Source organism: Onychostoma macrolepis, chromosome 18 (genome assembly GCF_012432095.1).
Source record: "Onychostoma macrolepis isolate SWU-2019 chromosome 18, ASM1243209v1, whole genome shotgun sequence".
Lineage (NCBI taxonomy): Eukaryota > Metazoa > Chordata > Actinopteri > Cypriniformes > Cyprinidae > Onychostoma > Onychostoma macrolepis.
The window spans coordinates 23,591,219-23,608,758 of record NC_081172.1 but is presented as its reverse complement, the minus strand read 5'-3'; the positions used below and the strand labels follow the sequence as shown (position 1 = coordinate 23,608,758).

Here is a 17,540-nt window from a genome sequence, read left to right as displayed (position 1 = left end):
TAAAAAATAAAAAAATAAAAAAAAACACTAATAAAATGACAACATTACTACTACAACTGTAACAAACTAAAATAGATAACAAATACAAATCAAACTGCATTAGTTTATCAGTAATCCTAAAAAAATAACACTGAGCCAAACACACATGCTAAAAAAATATATATATTAAAAAAAATGTATAAACACAACAACAACTTACTTACACATAGTAAGTAATGGTTATAAAAACTGAAACAGAAGTGAAACAAGTAGTAGGAAAGAGGAAAAATAAAAAGCTATACTTTTATCCTTTGCTGGTGTCCCTGTCCGGTGGAGTCGCACGGTAGAGTCTTTACACTCTTCAGTCTTCACACAAGGAGGCCTTCACACAATCGCTGCCGCGGTAAACTAAGCTTTTTTATACCCGTCTAACAAAATACTAATCCAATTCAGCTGAACACACTTTCCTGTTAATCACAACAAATGGCTAAGCAAGCGCCCAACACTGACATGGGACGCGATTCAGTATGAGACCAAACGCGATTTCAGCACGTCTCCACACAGTAAACAAAACAAGCATTTCCTAGCAATGACAACTGTGCTAAACACTAATGAGACAAGTAAATACACTTACGAGCTGATTTTAACTTCCGCTGATAGACTGCTTCTCTCAAAGAGTATTACTTTACACTGTCTTCTGCTGGTGCTTGAACACACGTTCCTGTTAATCACAACAACAAATGGCCAAGCAAGCGCCCGACACTGACAAGGGACACGATACAGTACGAGACCAAATGCGATTTCAGCACGTCTCCACACAAATCTGGCCCATAAGATCCACTTTCCTGCAGTGTTTAGTTCTAACCCAAATAAAACACACCTGAGCATGCTAATCAATGTCTTCAGTTCAGGATCATTAGAAAATCACAGGTAGGTGAGTTTGATCAGGGTTGGAGCTAAATTCTGCAACGCATTGGCAACATTTGAGGAACCCTGCACTAGAGTAACAGTAAACCAGGGGTGGCAAACTCCGGTCCTGGAGAACCACAGCCCTGCAGAGTTCAGCTCGAACCCTAATTAAAACTCACCTACCTTTAGCTTTCTAGTAACCCTTCGGACCTTGATTAGGGTTTTATGTAACACATTTACATGTCTCAAACAATGTGAAAGAAACTCAAAGAGGAATGTTAGATCTGCTTTGTCATCTGATTTTTTATTTTATTTATTTATGTTTTTTGTACACGCGCACACACACACACACACACACACACACACACACACACACACACACAGACACACACAGATACAGGCTTTGCTGCACATCCTTGATGAACATGCACTTGGTCTGTGATCACAGCACTGCATGTCAGTCAAGGTAGCAGTAAACCATGAGTTGCTCCTGTCATGTCCTGTTGACCTGGAGAAACTAGTGGGGCTCTGAGTAATGAGTTCACCAGCCTAAATATATGCTGATGTGAAGTCTTACAGATTATGCCCAGGCGATGATGATGATCTGCTATTGCAGTTATGTTAGCAGTAGAGGTGTTCAGTTTGTGAACAAAGGTTTCTTTTTTTAAAAAAAACTTTTTTTTTTTTTTTTTTATAGTCTAATAAGTGAACACATTGCTTTTGTTCACTTTCATACACTGACTTATATTTCTCATTCACTGAAGTCTCACCCCTTTGAAGCCAGTATGTTTTTAAGGTTGTTTCTATTCTGTACATATTCACATGGAATTACGCCATCAACATTCTTTCACAACATTTCTCACATTTACATTATATTCATTCATACAGTATATAAATTAATTTTATTACAAAGGGCAGGCAAAAGATTAAAATAATAGCAATTAATATAACACTTTGTTTCAGATAAAGGGATAGTTCACCCAAAACTGAAAATTCTATCATCATTTACTCACGCGTCTGTTGTTCAAAACTTGTATGAATTATATGAATTATTTTGTTGAACACAAAAGAAGATAGTTTGAAGAATGTTGGTAATATTATGGAAGTCATTTGCATTTCGGTGGGGGGGTGGGGGGTATAACATGAGTGTGGACTTTGAAGAAGCATATACTGTAACTGGTCTGACCCACTAACTCTTATATCTGTGTACACAATTCAACATGTGAGTTATTTTCCTTCACGCAATGAATGAATTATATATGTGTAAATGTAACTAATGGCATTGACAAAACATTGCAAGCATAAAAAACGTTATAGAAACCTTTTTATTATTATTGTATTATTGGATCTGCTTTGTTGTCATTTGTGAGGAAGACAATCATAAATTTGTAGACATGCCAATGTAAAATTAGTATAATAAAACCTGTTGCATTTTTGGCACAAATTAATTCAATGACTCACTTATAACACATAACAGAAAATAATTTGTCGCCACCCACTGATGAAAACATGCAAAATAAAGACATGGCCTCTATGATATTCTGTCTCTAGATATACCCTCCCACTTTCCTCTGAGTTATCATCTGTCAAGGAAATATGCAAAGTCTTTAAGTTTCAAATGCCATAGGGCTACAAGTTATGTGCTAAACTTTAGAAGTTTGTTCAATCAATCTATTCTTCTAGTCATCAGAATGAAAAACAGAATAAATTCTCTTTCTAGGTTTTTGAGGATGTTGCAGACTGCACCAGCAGTCTTTGTCATGCAGAACAACCTTGGCATGTTTATCATGTGAGCTCTGGTGATCTGGCATCTGATGCTGGGGAGGGCATGTAAATGAATGAGGGGAAATGACAGCAGTTTACTGCACTTTCCATAGTAATTTCACAGCTGTCATCCCCTGTGAGAGTAGCTCACCTTTACATGAGAGAACACCCAAACACACTCTCGCAAAGGCTCAGGCCTCTTATTTTTTTTTTTTTTTAGGAATAAAGGAATAGCTCACCCTAAAGAGAAAAATCTGCCACTATTTACTCACCCTCATGTTACTCAGAACCTCAGTAACAGAGTGTCTAAAGTTCTCTTTTCCATGCAACAAAACCCTGAATCTCTCTTAAAAATAAATAAATAAAATAATAAAAATAAATAAATAAATAATACAAAATATATAAACAATAAAAATAACAGCAATGGGCCCAAATTTAAGTCATTATTCAGTGAAAATATAGTTTTCTATTTTCACCAGATACAGAATACTGATATCATGTTACATCAAAAAATGTTTTATTTGTAAAACAATATACTTAGAGATAATATAAAATTGATTAAATAAACTAACACTTATGTGTACCTAAAAGGAATATAACTTAATATATAACTTAATTATATATATAATTGTAAATAACATACAATTAAGTGTCCAAAAACATTAACTTCAGTTTGCACTTAAGTATATTATGTTTAAGTATATTACATATCTTTTTGAAGTAAATGTACCCATTTTTAAAGGGCAGTTTATCTCTCTATCTATCTGTTAGACTTATAATAGTCACATGCCTACTCTGTGTTATTTCTATTTCATACTATTTCTGTGTTTTAATAAAGCATTTTAAGTTAAGGAAACTCTTTTTTTCTTCTTCCTGTAACATATGCAAATTTAATTTGGTAAATTCGCTCAAAAATAATTTGGTAAATTATGCAGTGCAGATATTCCCAAACCAGAGTTGAATCAAAGTCATGCTGCCTGCTTCCATGTTCTTCACTGTCAGGCTTACTCTATAGCAGCAAAATATGTGTGTATAAAGTATGTGTTTCTGTGTGTGTGTGGGGGTGATTCTTAGGAAGCAAGCGGTCTAAACCTGACTCTGATCAGTTAGACTGTGAGAATGAATAGTGCTGCAGTAAACAATAAACATTGACTGAGGAATTACTTTAAAATTCAAAGAGCTCAAAAGAATGTAAAGTGTTCTAGAAGAGCATGAACATACCCTTGCTTTAAAAAATAAATAAATACAAATGAAATAATGAATGAATGAATGAATGCATGAAATAACATAAAACATTCTAAAAAAAGCTGGGTTAAATATCGCAAACCCAGCGATTGGGTTGTTTTCAACCAACGGTTGGGTTAAATGTTTACCCCTTCTGGTTAGTAAAACAACCAATGGGTCAAAAGAACCCAGTCACTGGGTTTGTCCATATTTTACCCAGCGCTGGGTTGTATTTATCCCAGCATTTTTTTTTTTTTTTGAGTGATATGCTTTGTGCATTACATCATCTAATATGTAATGCTATTTCAGTTTATTTCAGTACATTTTATCGATTAATATATTGACTTAGTACTGTAAAATAATTATGAAAGAATACAGTTTTATTCCATATTCTGTTTCTTTCTGTTTTCCAATTTTCCAATCTAAAGGATATTGATCTTGAAAAAGGAGTGTGCCATACAAAGATTTTAATTTTTTATTGTTTTATTTATTTAAATTTGACACCAAACATATAGTTGTGCAAAGTTCATGTTAATTAACTATTTATCTTTGGTAAAGTTCACCTCAGTTAAAATAGATATGCACTACCCTCAGATATGTTGTGGTAATTTGTCAAATCCGGTGCTGTATTTAGCACATGCACACAGGAGCAACCACATGAGATGTGTGTTTGTTTGCATGTCAATATATTACAGCCCATAGAACCTCTTCACAAAGTTGTCTGCAATATATTGTTCTTAATAAGAGAACAATACCAAATATCTAAAACATGACCATAACAAAATGTAAAACTAAATTACAGCAGTGAAAATGCAAAAGGCCCAGATTAGGCCTATGCATATTATCCATCTATTTTTGTAAATAACAAAAGCATATTATAATATATTACATTTAATCACAAGTCATTAAAAAAGTCATTACTATTGTGAGTGTTAGCATAGTTGAATTTAGATATGTACTTAGTAAATTCTCATTGTCCTGAAGTAGAGGTCACAGACCAAGTCACACGAGGTTGGAGAGATAAACAGGACAAGCACTCCTGTCCGCTGATCGCCCCCTGAAAGGTGTTTGGTATCGGACCTGACCATTTGGGACACTTTTACATGGACAGATCAAACTTCAGAAATGAAATCCAGCAGGTCACCTTTAGGATATTTATTTTTTTCTTATTTGTGCATGTAAATTGAACCTGCCATGATGAGACACAGTCTAAAATTAACTTATGTACTGTATGTTACCATACAGCAGCTCTGCAAAACACACACAAAAAAATATATATCTATAGTCAGGCGGTGTATACTGTAAAAAAAGAAAAAAAAAGAAGAAAGAAATAAAGAAATAAATGAATGAATGAATGAATAAATATTTGATTAGAATTTTAGCCTTCCATATTTTAAATGTTAAAATGTTCTCTCTCTCTCTCTCTAATACATATATAGTATAGAGGACAATGGAAGCAATCAAAATCAACAAAAGAGCAATGATATGTAAGTGCTATGACAAGTCTCAGTTAGCCTAACACAGTACCCATAGCAAGTGTTTATTATTATTATTATTATTTTCATTATATAATAAATAAAAAGAAAACAGATATAATAGAAAAGACTAGAGCAAGCTAGTGTTAGAGGCCTTTATATATATATATATATATATATATATATATATTTTTTTTTTTTTTTTTTTTAAGAATAGAATTAGAATAGAGAGTGCTAGAGTTAGAGGGTCAAATAAAGATGGAAGAGATGTGTTTTTAGCCTATTTTTGAAGATGGTTAAGGACTTAAATGCTGTTATATAAATAGCATTTATGCGAAAAAGCTAAAATTAATAAATAAATAAACAAATAATTGATTAAATAAATAAATTGTTTGAAATAGTTTTATAGCAATAGTTTGTGTGTGTGTGTGTGTGTGTGTGTGTGTTTTCATATCTACTTTGTTACTAATTAAACATTAGATTTTTCAAAATGAGAAACACGTTTGTACAACTTGTTTGTCAAAAATGTACATAGTTCCTACTTACTTTCAAAAAGAAAGTTGTTTAACTTAAAAAAAAAAGCCCTAGCATCACTTGTTTCCAGATGCCATTTGGTTTAAAGTTTTTGTACCCTAATGCAATGAATTCCATATATATGTTATGTGACTTGGGTGTGCAAATATATTGTGGCTTCTGTGCAAGTGTAAGTTGCATTTATTTTCATAAAATAGTTTTTCAAAAGTCTAGTTTGTCCTACTACAAACTAAATGAGATGTTGCAATTAAGCAATGATTTGCATTCACAGACTTCTGATATTTCGGTACTAAGTTCAGATCTGCTTAGAACAAATTTGACAGAATATCTTCAAATGAACAGCTGCTTAACTCACTCAAGCATCAAGCATCCCTTATCATGACACAGTTGTGTAATCAAACACCTCTGTTACCGGCGGCACATTTCTGGGGAACTCTAAATGGCACTTGTTTGCACACAAGTAACCTTTGATGGTACAGAAACTGTTTGCGCTTTGAGCGTCGCCCTTTAACAACATGTCTCACCGCTATTTGCATAATATCCGTCAAACAGTTGAGTGTCTAACAAGTAGTGTGTTTCGCAAAACCTTAACAACCTAAAGAGCATATTTTTTGCATTTCTGTCCTTCATATCTGTGCACGATATGTGAGTTTCAGCCTCCTATGACACATTTATGCCAGTACGGCACAACCTGCGCCTGCTTTTTGCAGATGGCAACAAAAAAACTTCTTATCGCAGCATTTGTTAGCGACAGAAAAAGAGTTTTTTTTTTTTTTTTTCCCTTATGTGATTATGTGTTTGTTTATTTATTTTTCTGCTGAACGCAGCTGCTCGGGCCCCTCCATGCAGAAACGCCCAATATGGCTCCACGGCTGTACACGAGGCTGGGGGCCAAGAAGGCCAATTTTCAGAGAAAGGCACCAGTGGAATATCACTTGCGATGGCTCCCAGTGGGCATAATTTTCAAACACCCCCCTTCCATTTACTTTTATCTTTTCTTCTTCCTCCACCCCTTTGCATGTTGCAGTGTGTATGTTTGCTGACATGAGCACTCAGGCAAGCTGGTAACAGCTCTCTTAGTACTGCATCTGTTATTGAACAGTCACTCGTTCGTGCGGCACAGGAACACTCAATTGGAATCAGTGTCATGGCTGTGAGCTGAGCATAATTCCCCATCACTATCACAGAGGAATGTACAGCATTCACAGCATACTGCAGATTTGCCCCGGTAAAACATACCTGCCACTGACAGCGACTCTCACTGGTGATTGCTTTACCAGCAGTGCAGAGAGAATGCAAGATCTCTCAAATGCTGTATCTCTGATTCAGTATGTATTTTTAAGTTTGAAGTTGGTTAAAGTATATACATAAAATAGACAAAATATTTGATATGGATAACAGTCTTTATGCTCAAATGCATTCTTAGGGAATTGTTTTGAATATGCACTTATAGTGTACATCAAATTTCAAAAGTATATTTTTTAAAAAAGTGCATTTTCAGATACTAACATTTTTAATGAAATAGACACTTATGTGTAAATATAGTATACTTGCATGTCTGCTTCTTAAGAATACTTTAAAAATGCACTATGTAATAAAGTATTTCACATTTTCAATTGACATTAAAGAACATTTTTATTATTATTAGTTTTCATTTATTATGTCGTGCTTTAAAGAAGTACACAGTAAAACATGTAAATGTAAATAATTTATATAATTTACATTTTATATTTAATTGTAAATAAAATAATAGCTTTAACTGTAGTGTGTCCATATTACATTTAAGGTTAATATATTCAAATGTACCAAATGACAACATCTCACAAATATGTAAATCACAAATATATATGTAAACACATAACACAAGTTTCAATAAAATGACAAATTACAAGTATAATTTAGTTTACCATAAATCATTGTCAATACATTTGGCAAATCCAATAGAAGTAATTATAAAATTAAATATGAAAAATTTACTTAAAATGTTCAGATAACTATAATACATTCACATTTAGTTTCAATTAACATGCAATCAGGTGTCCAAAAACATTACATTCACATGCTTTTAAAGTATAATATCTGCATAAGTACTTTTTTTTAAGTGAAAATTTCAAATGGCACTTAAAAGCTTTTGCATCTGAACTTTTCAAATGTTTTCCTCAAGTTCACGTTGATGACCGAGAAAAGTATCCACAAGTGAAAAACACATAGCTAAGCTATTCACTCTCTCTATATCTGTTTAATTATTAAAAACCTACCAAACCTCTTTTTGTGAAAAAATGTTTTGCTTGAAAACTTTTCATTGTTTAAAACAAATGACACTTGGTTTCATATTTTATTGTCTAATAGTGGTAGTGATAATTATACTTTTTTTCAAGATGTGCCTACATGTCCACATACTTTTAGGAGCTACTGTATCTTGTAAATGTGTGTGTTAAATGCATGTGAAGTATGTGTGCATTTACCATATTAGAGGTATTTCCACACAGCTAAAATTATTTTAATCACGTAGTGCATATCCACTGAGTATACCATATACAGTATATGCACATACATCATGCAAATACTATTTGCTCAATGTTCTACGCCTTAGAAAGAAAGAGACATATAATATGTAGCCTAATCTAATTCTACAATCTAGTCAGTCACCCTCTATCATTCTTGTTCCAATGCACATGCTCCAATGCACATGCTAATAATCAAAACAGATTAAATCACTCCGCTCAGAGACCACAACGCACTATGATCAATCCATCAAATAACCCAAACATAAATATGATATTGTTGTTCTAACACTTTTAATAACATACGTCTGAATATTGTTGTGTGCACTGGAGTGATTTATTGGTCAAAAAAAATAAATAAATAAATGCTATCAGCCTTGCATAAGGAAGCAAATCCTGGTTGCCTGCCAATATTCCCATTAACAGCATTGTTCAAACTCATTACGCATCCTGAAACAAAATAATAATCACAAATCTACAAAGTCAAAATTCCTCTGAATAATGCTGCCAGTTAAGTTCTCTTCATCCGTCAAAAAATCTAAATGTAAGCTGCTTTTGCACAGTCCATTGTGCACTTTTTTGTTAATGTTTGCCAAGTGAATTATGAATTCACCGAGGTGCAGTGCTAGTGCTGAGCTGATCTATGCTGAAGCTTCAGTTCATTCACTTAAAGGAAACGACATGGATAGCAGCCCAGGATGACACCTCACATTCTCAGTGTGTTTTAAAAACAGTCTTTAAATCCTCCAAATATTTAGCTGAACAAATATATTTATCACTCTCTTTAAAACATTTTTGATCTAAAAGCTTATATGCTTTACTTTGTTTATAGGAAAAGTTAAGTTGTGCCTAGTTATGGTTACTACATTATTCTACATTCATTCTACTTTTATAATTCTTAATATTTCTGTTATGTTATGTTTTTATGTTATTTCTATTCTAATTTTGTTGTGTTTGTATCATTTTATTATTTACCACTCCACTCCAATCCGTTTCCTCTCCTTGTTTATATCAACTTTTGTCCTATCTATCTATCTATCTATCTATCTATCTATCTATCTATCTATCTATCTATCTATCTATTTATCTATCTATCTTTCTTTCTTTCTTTCGTTCATTCATTAGTTCCAGGACCACTCATGACAATAATAGTAATGAAGACTTTGAAAACAGGTTTTTCACTAGAAGGGAAATGAATGTACGATGTCAAATTCATCTGTGTTGAAAGTGAGTTTCCGATTTTAATGGTGGTAATTTGCATAACTTGTGAATAACTTCTTTCCTCAAATCTATTTATGTAGTCTCCTTTACTTCTCCTTTCATTTCCTATAAACCTAAGCTCTGGACAAGCCAAACATTATACTACTTGGTTTCTTTAGTTCCCTAACAATAACTGGCAAACACTTTAACAACTTAAGAATTCTAAATCTAAAATTACATTTAATTGTAGTATTCTTGTAAATATAGCTAAGTATATATATATATATATATATATATATATATAGTGTATTTCAGGAAAATAACTTGCATTTGACATTATATAGTAATGATGACTAAAAGTTTTATAACAGGTAAACAGGTGACAAAAAAAAAAAAAAAAAAAAGCTTGCTCAGACAGTCTTTCCTGAGTGAGGACATAAGGACTGTGTGTGGGTATGCGTGTGTGTGTGTGTGTGTGTGTGTGTGTGTGTGTTTGAAGTGCATATGGAAAGGATCATTAGGAGGAGTGGTGAATCGTTTGGTATAAATCGAGTCATTAGGTATCCATTTGTGGCAGAGTAGCTTCCATATGACAGAGTGGGGTGGCAGGTCCTCTCTCTGCACCAGACGGCTTCTGTTCTGCGCTCACATAAACAGACAAACAGATTGGCTCGTTTGCATTTCTCTGCTGGGAGACAGTTTGGCAACAGTTTATAGAAAACCTTTAACTTTTAGTCTCTCTCCCTTTTTATTCTCCATATTTCACACATTCTGCTTTAAATTTAAAGGTATAGAGCTTTTCTGGAATGAACTTTTCTGGAATGAGTAGTTGTTACAAGTTTCATATGTACAATAGTGAGTAAAACGGGTAAACAAACTAGTCCCTTTACAGTAATATTTTTAATTTGAGTTATTCAATTTTTCTGCTGCAAAGTCATTAAAAAAGTAATCAAACAAACTATTGTTTCAAAAAGTTTACATTGAAAATCAATCAATCAATCAATCAATCAATCAATCAATCAATCAATCAATCAATCAATCAATCAATCAATCAGACAAAAGTCACCAAATCATGCTTTATCATTACCAAAAAAGAACTATGAAATTACACAAATATCACAAATAGAAGCAAGAAGGGGGGAAAAGGGTATATAGACATTCTCTCAACCATTTTGAGGTGTACTGGGATACCTTTTTAAACAAATGTATGCAGTATTCTGGACACTTGTAATTAATGTAATGTCCTCACAGAAATGCTTACCATAATTGATTTGTGTCTATAAATATCAAGTTTGCAATGCACAAGCCTTCTTTAAATCAAAATTATTCCTTATATTGTAAGAAACAAATTCAGTTTGCCTAAACATTTGACTGTCAGCTGTAGTATACTATAGTCTGAAACACTAAAACATTAGTGTATATCACATTCTGTATGCAGTAAGCCTTCCATTCTGTACACAGACTTCGGTTCACACTGTTCATGCTGAAATTCATCTTCTGCTCTCTATTTTGGTCCATTAGCAGAGGCAGGGCAACCACTCAACTGATGCTGAAATGACATTAATTATGACCGCAGACAGAAATAAGCACTTATAGACAATCATGCTGTCAGCAATATAATCTCAGCCCTCTTGTGGCCACAGGCACATTCAGTTTATTCTACAGTATATTGCTATGTCAGTTTGACCACCATTCACACCATGCGACCAAGCGTGCAGTTCATGGAAAATTCTCCTTGGAGGCTGTATTATGTTGCCGAAATGACCTGTGGCTGCACATGTGCGTGCACTTCTGTGCATCTGTGCCCCTGGGTGCCCCCTTATGCGCTTGGTTTTGGCTGACTCTGTCACGCGTTGGCTGTAGATGTGTGAGATAGAGGAGTGCATCGACAGTGAGATAATTACCCGCCAATCACTAGATCTGGATAGATGGGGTAAGAAAAAAAGAGAGTGGAGGTGACTGACAAGCCAATAACATGCACCCGAAACGACACAAGCACACACACCGCAGTACAGCTGCAGTTTAACACGCCGTTCTGCTCTGGCAGAGCGTGGATGTGTGTTTGTTTGCTGAACACTTTACTGTGTCAAAGCAGCGTCTGTTCTGATATCACCTCTTGACGGTGAAACAGAGAGGCCGTGAGTGAAGCGTTTGGCTTTGTATCAAAATGCCCCACTTGAACGCTGTGCTGAGAGGCCAAGCATATGTTTTTTATTACGATTTTATTATTATATATTAAAATACCAAATCCAGGTTCAAGAACTCAAGATCTGTTTTCTTTGAGAGGTGGGACAATTCTTCCATTTTATGTGTGTGTGTGTGTGTGTGTGTGTGTTTATGCACTGTACTGTAAAAGACAGGCCTTCTTTGAGATTCTTACAATGTTAAAAATGACCAAAATCATTGACACACATTGAAAATAACCAGATGTTATCAATAGTACTTTTAAAATATTATTCACACACTTAACACAGTCAAGAACTATTTAGGGAGAGAGAGAAAATAATTCACAGAGACATTAAGTGCTAATTGTCATGTCTAGAACCTGGGTGGAACAAATTATGCCCTGTTCATGCTGCCTAAACTTTCGTGGTCACTGTAGAATGATTTGGACCAGAGAAAAACAACAAGGGTGGGCCACACAGACCTCCTGGTTTAAACTGAAACAAAATTAAATATTTATCTAAACATATCTAAATGTGCAGATATCTCCAGGCGTCTACAATAGTACTGTTTTTTTTTTTTTTGCATTCCATTCAGGATGTTTGCTATTCAAAATGAATTACATTTTAACAAAGATTAGAGTACCGACAGTAATGGCAGTGACAAACAAACTTGAAATGATATATGAGATGTGACATTTCCTGTCAAGCTGTATTTTAATAAAAAAAAAAAAAAAAAAAAAAAATAAAAATAAAAATAAAAATAAAAATAAAAATAAAAATAAAAATAAAAATAAATAAATAATAATAATAATAATAATTGTTATTATTATTATTATTATTATCATCATCATCAAATATTAGCTAAATTAATCTTAGCAAGACAAATGACTCATTTAATACAAATAAATATAATACAAATAAAATGTGGCATCACTGTCCTTTCTGTGAAAGTTGATTCAGTAGACGTGAAACAAATAATGTATTCTCTGACAGTGCATGTGCTGTACTGTATATCCACCATTGGACACCGTTAGTGGAAAATAACTAATGAATTTTAAAAGTGTATTTTAAAAGAGTTTAATCTCAAGCCACAAGACCCTTAAAACTTGCACACTGTTCCTTTAAATACTATTGTAATAATCACTTTATAACACAGGACGAACAGCAGGATCTTGAAAGAGAGAGAACTGCTCAAGATGAGCGTTTGATGGAGGAACAGATGGCTGTTAGCACAACTCTCTCCACTTATTTCACTGGTGTTCACTGGTTGACTGATGTTAACCATCCACAGCAAAACAGTCCTCAGACAGACTGAGTGAGAGAAACAACTCCTCAGTCAACAGAAAGGGAATAAGAACAAGTATAAGGAAAGGCTTTTTAGCAAGTAAAATAAAGTGCTGCAGCTGATGAAAAAAAAAAAAGTAATTTATTATAATTATTTGAAACTTTAACTTTTATCCAAGCTGCCTGTCAACTTTGTCTAACTTTACAATAACTTTAAAGATACAATTTTTCTGAAGAAAATGTGGCGATGTGGTGCTTGCCAAAACATTTTATTTTATTTATTGATTGATTGATTTAATGATTGATTAAACCTAAGTATGAGTACACTAGAGTGAGGCTCGTCTTAGAAAACGTCATTAATAACAGGTCTAAATTAATCTTAACATGAACAAATTTTGCATTGGCTGCTGTTCTGTGCTCACTAACACCAAACTAAGACATAATTTATCTGTATTGTCAATGAACGCAATTTATTTGTTTTACAAGGTCCAAATTATGGAACCCCTAAGAGACAATACATTATTCTAGTATTATTAAATTTTGGTCATGAGAAAACAAGACAGACAATAAATAAATAACACATATAAGGCCTCTTAGGGCTTCTGTATCAAATTGTATAAGCCCTGCCATAAAAGACTGAAAAGAACTGACCATGAGAGTGAAAGTTTCAAGAGAGAAGAGAAAGCCCAGTTTTTTGTCATTCTGACAGCTGCTAATTTAGAAAGAAAAACTTTATTGAGTCCAGATGGCCGCAGTCAGCGAGAGAGAGCACAGAATATTCCTGCTTCAGTATGTGTATGTATCCTTTTGACTAGAATTTAAATGAGCAGAATTCAAATGGTTGTTCATTCAGCATTCTTACCAGTGTGATTAGTGCTGCGGTGAAATGCCATATAATTACACAGGTAAACTGTTCCTGAGTTGATTGTGGAAAAGGTAATGAGGAGAAATGCTTAAGCATTGATTAGCAACTCATGTAAAAAGCCTTTCAGTTTCTAAAGATCCAGAGAAAAGCCCCTAGTGCTTTAATAACTAAATAGAACTCAAGATTTAACCCCATCTAACCACAAGAAGAACCACCTCCTACATTCGTTTACATAATTTTTTTATTTTTTTAAATACAGTAGTCTCTAAAGACTGAGCAATACAAAACTGTGAATCATATATTTTACTGTTATGGTGGGCTGGATGATAGATATCTTTTTTTTTATGTAATTTTTTAAATGGGTTAACCATAGTGTGACGCAAAAAGTAAAGTGACACAGTTTAAGTATAACATATTTTATTTGCATGCATTATGTGACCAAAAATAAACATTTTTCCAGTTTATCTTTATGAAACATGCAACAATAATGCTTAGTTTGTATGCAGTGCATGGTACTTATTGTATACATTTACAACTTCTTAAACACTTTTTACAAACATACAAATTAAATGAAATTGCATAATTATTGCAATTCATGTATACTGTATAATTAAATGCTGGTAAAAACATAATACATATCCAGGATACTGTAAGTATACTGCAGGTATTGTATTTATTTATGTATTTATTTTGGCTTCACTGAAAGAGACTGCTTCAATTGTGCTGTTGCATGACATAATTACAGCCAATCAGTACATGTTGAGGAGAGGACATTTGACATGAAATGTCATTGTGGGGGGTGCAACTCAGCAAATTGGCGTAGAACTAGTATACAAGCAACCATTAAAATGTATTTTAACTTGTCTCTGTATTTGTCCAACTCCCAGCTGGTTAGGACTAAACATCCGATTAAAATGATTAACATTAAGGAAATTGTCCAGTCTCGCTTATGTTAATAGTGTTGTATACTCCCATCTGTTCTGTTTGCCTTTGCGTTTTGGATTAAAGACAGTGTGGATTACTATTTTGGATCCCTGTCTGCCTGTCTGCAACACAATGTGACAGAGGACCAGACCCAGAATGGATTTGGCAGTGCTATTCACTGCCATTGCCTAAAAGGGCTCGGATTTTTTGGACTTTTCTGTTCAGTTCTGCCATCTCACTGTCACCTGCCACTACAACAACGAGACCCTGAAGTTGCTGTTTTGGATGTTTCAAACTACCACCATCCTTTAGACCTTCCAGACACCTCAGTACTAAACTGGAGGGAGGCCATTATCCAGTATCTGGAGAGCGTCTATCCCCGGTCCAGAACACAACCGGACTCAGAGCCCAGCCAGCCATCACCCTACTGTACAGACCAATTGCCCAAGCCCACTGCAGATGGAGAGCCAGAGCCCACAGGGACAGAAGAACCAGCACAAGAGGATGCGACTGAGCCTGTCATCGCATCAAAACCTGAGCCTAATGATGTGTCTGACCAGGTGGGTGAGCCGGCAACATCGTGTATTACTGTGGGAGTACTCGTGGAGTATGAGGGCATGGAGGAAGGCCCCGCCCACAGCTACCACACAAATCTACAGAAATGTCAGATGTTTCTAAAGAGGATAATTTTCTGTATGTCCCATCCAGTTCTGAATCGTCTGTCATCCCACTGGCTCCGTCCAACCTGAATCTTCTACGTGGGCTATCATCCCTGCTCTGCTTTGAGTCTGGTGCAGCGGGTATCTTTCATCATCACTTCTGCTTCCGTTGGGGCTTCATTGCCGTCTGCCTGTTCTAGTGCTCCACCACTTCACAACGCCTTCCCTCTGCCTGCTCCTGTAGCCATCACTTCGACATCTCCTCGCCCTCCTGCTAGGCCCCCACTGCCCTTCTCATCTGTTTGTTAATTTGCTATTGTTTTGAAACGATGGTGCGCCTTCCAAAAAAAAAAAAGGGGGTTGTGTAAGATCACAGATATTGTATTCTTTAGTTCCTGTCTGCATTGGTTGATTTTTTGTATACTCCCATCTGTTCTGTTTGCCTGTGCCTTTTGGATTTAAGACTATGTGTGGGTTACTATTTCGGATTCCCTGTCTGCAACACATTGTGACAGTATATATTATTATTATTATTGTTATTATTATTATTATTGATAATATTATTTAGAAACTCTCCTGCTGAGATAGAATGTGTCTCATTTTGTTTGATTGTCATTTACTGGATGTTTTTACTTTAAGTCTTACCGTCAGTAGACTGCAGTGATTTTCTGGATTTAGCTCGTTTGATTGCTGAGGTCAGGATTGCATGTTGGGCAGCAGCGTTTCTTGACATGGGTTGTTGCTGAGAGACTCACTCCGTCTCTTCCCTCCAACGAACACTAACACACATGTTCACATTGCCCTTGCCTCTTGCCCTGCCAGTGCGATTACAGTGAGTGCTCAGTGAGCTCAGCAGAGCAGAGCAAGACGTATTATAAATGTTTCATTACAGCCACACACTGCTGTCTCCTCTTCAAGGGTTACCATAACACACATACTTTTTGTCTTTTGCTTCTTTATCTGTCGAGCTGTCTTTTTTGTCTTTATAAAGTCCTTGCAGTATATATTTTTTTCTCCCTCTCTTTTATTCTTGCTGTTGCCTTGCTGGTGTATGTTTCAAGCACGATGAACAAACACACCTAAACAAGAGTGATTTTCTTTCTTTCTTTCTTTCTTATTGCAAATTTACATTACATCTATTTTTACTCATATTGAAATAAAAGGTAACACTTTACAATAAGGTTCATTAGTTAAACATTAGTTAATGTATTAACTAACATGAACTAACCATGAGCAATACATTTGTTACTGTATTTACTAATCTTCGCTAACGTTACATCTGTAAAATACAGATGTTCATTGTTAGTTCATGTTAGTTCACAGTGCATTACCTAATGTTAACAAGATTTTAATAATGTATTATTAAATGTTGAAATTAACATTAACAAAGATTAATAAACACTGTATAAGTGCAGTTCATTATTAGTTCATGTTAACTAATGTAGTTAACTAATGAACCTTATTGTAAAGTGTTACCAAATAAAACCTATGGCCTATGTTCTACTAGTTGGGCGGCAGAAATCCCTCAACATTTTCTCTTTCTCCTTATCTCTGGATCTGTGATCTCTAACTAATTACAACCTAATTGATTTAAATATGTTTAAAATGTAGAAATGTTTGTAGAATATTTGTAGTATATTCTATGGTGGCCGAGAGAGCTCAACACACTGCAACTTAAGAAAACACATGCAAACAGAAAAAAGCTACCGAAACAGAAATGTGCTGCAAATGCTCAAAACACAAACAAATAAACATGCTGCAAATGCTTACAACACAACCACATATAGAAATGTGCTGCAAATGTTCACAACACACAACAAAAACAGAAATGCACCGCAAATGCTCACAACACAAACAAATATAGAAATGTGCTGCAAGTAGCACAGACCACAATGGGAGGACCCCAACGATGCCAAAATAACCCCAACAAAATGAAAATTAACAGTTTATTTATTTATTTACTTACTTACTTTTGGCATATTGCTTACGATTTGTATAACCACAGTTGTACAATACCATGGTTAAACTATGGTTAGTATAGTAAATGCATGGTT

The 17,540-nt window shown here is 34.5% G+C and overlaps 1 protein-coding gene across 1 annotated transcript in view; it reads left to right on the top strand.

The window, feature by feature from the left end:
• The window catches only part of mafa (MAF bZIP transcription factor a), a 110,900-nt gene that overhangs the window by 77,073 nt on the left and 16,287 nt on the right, over positions 1-17,540 (top strand). The gene's annotated exons all lie outside the window — the stretch shown is intronic.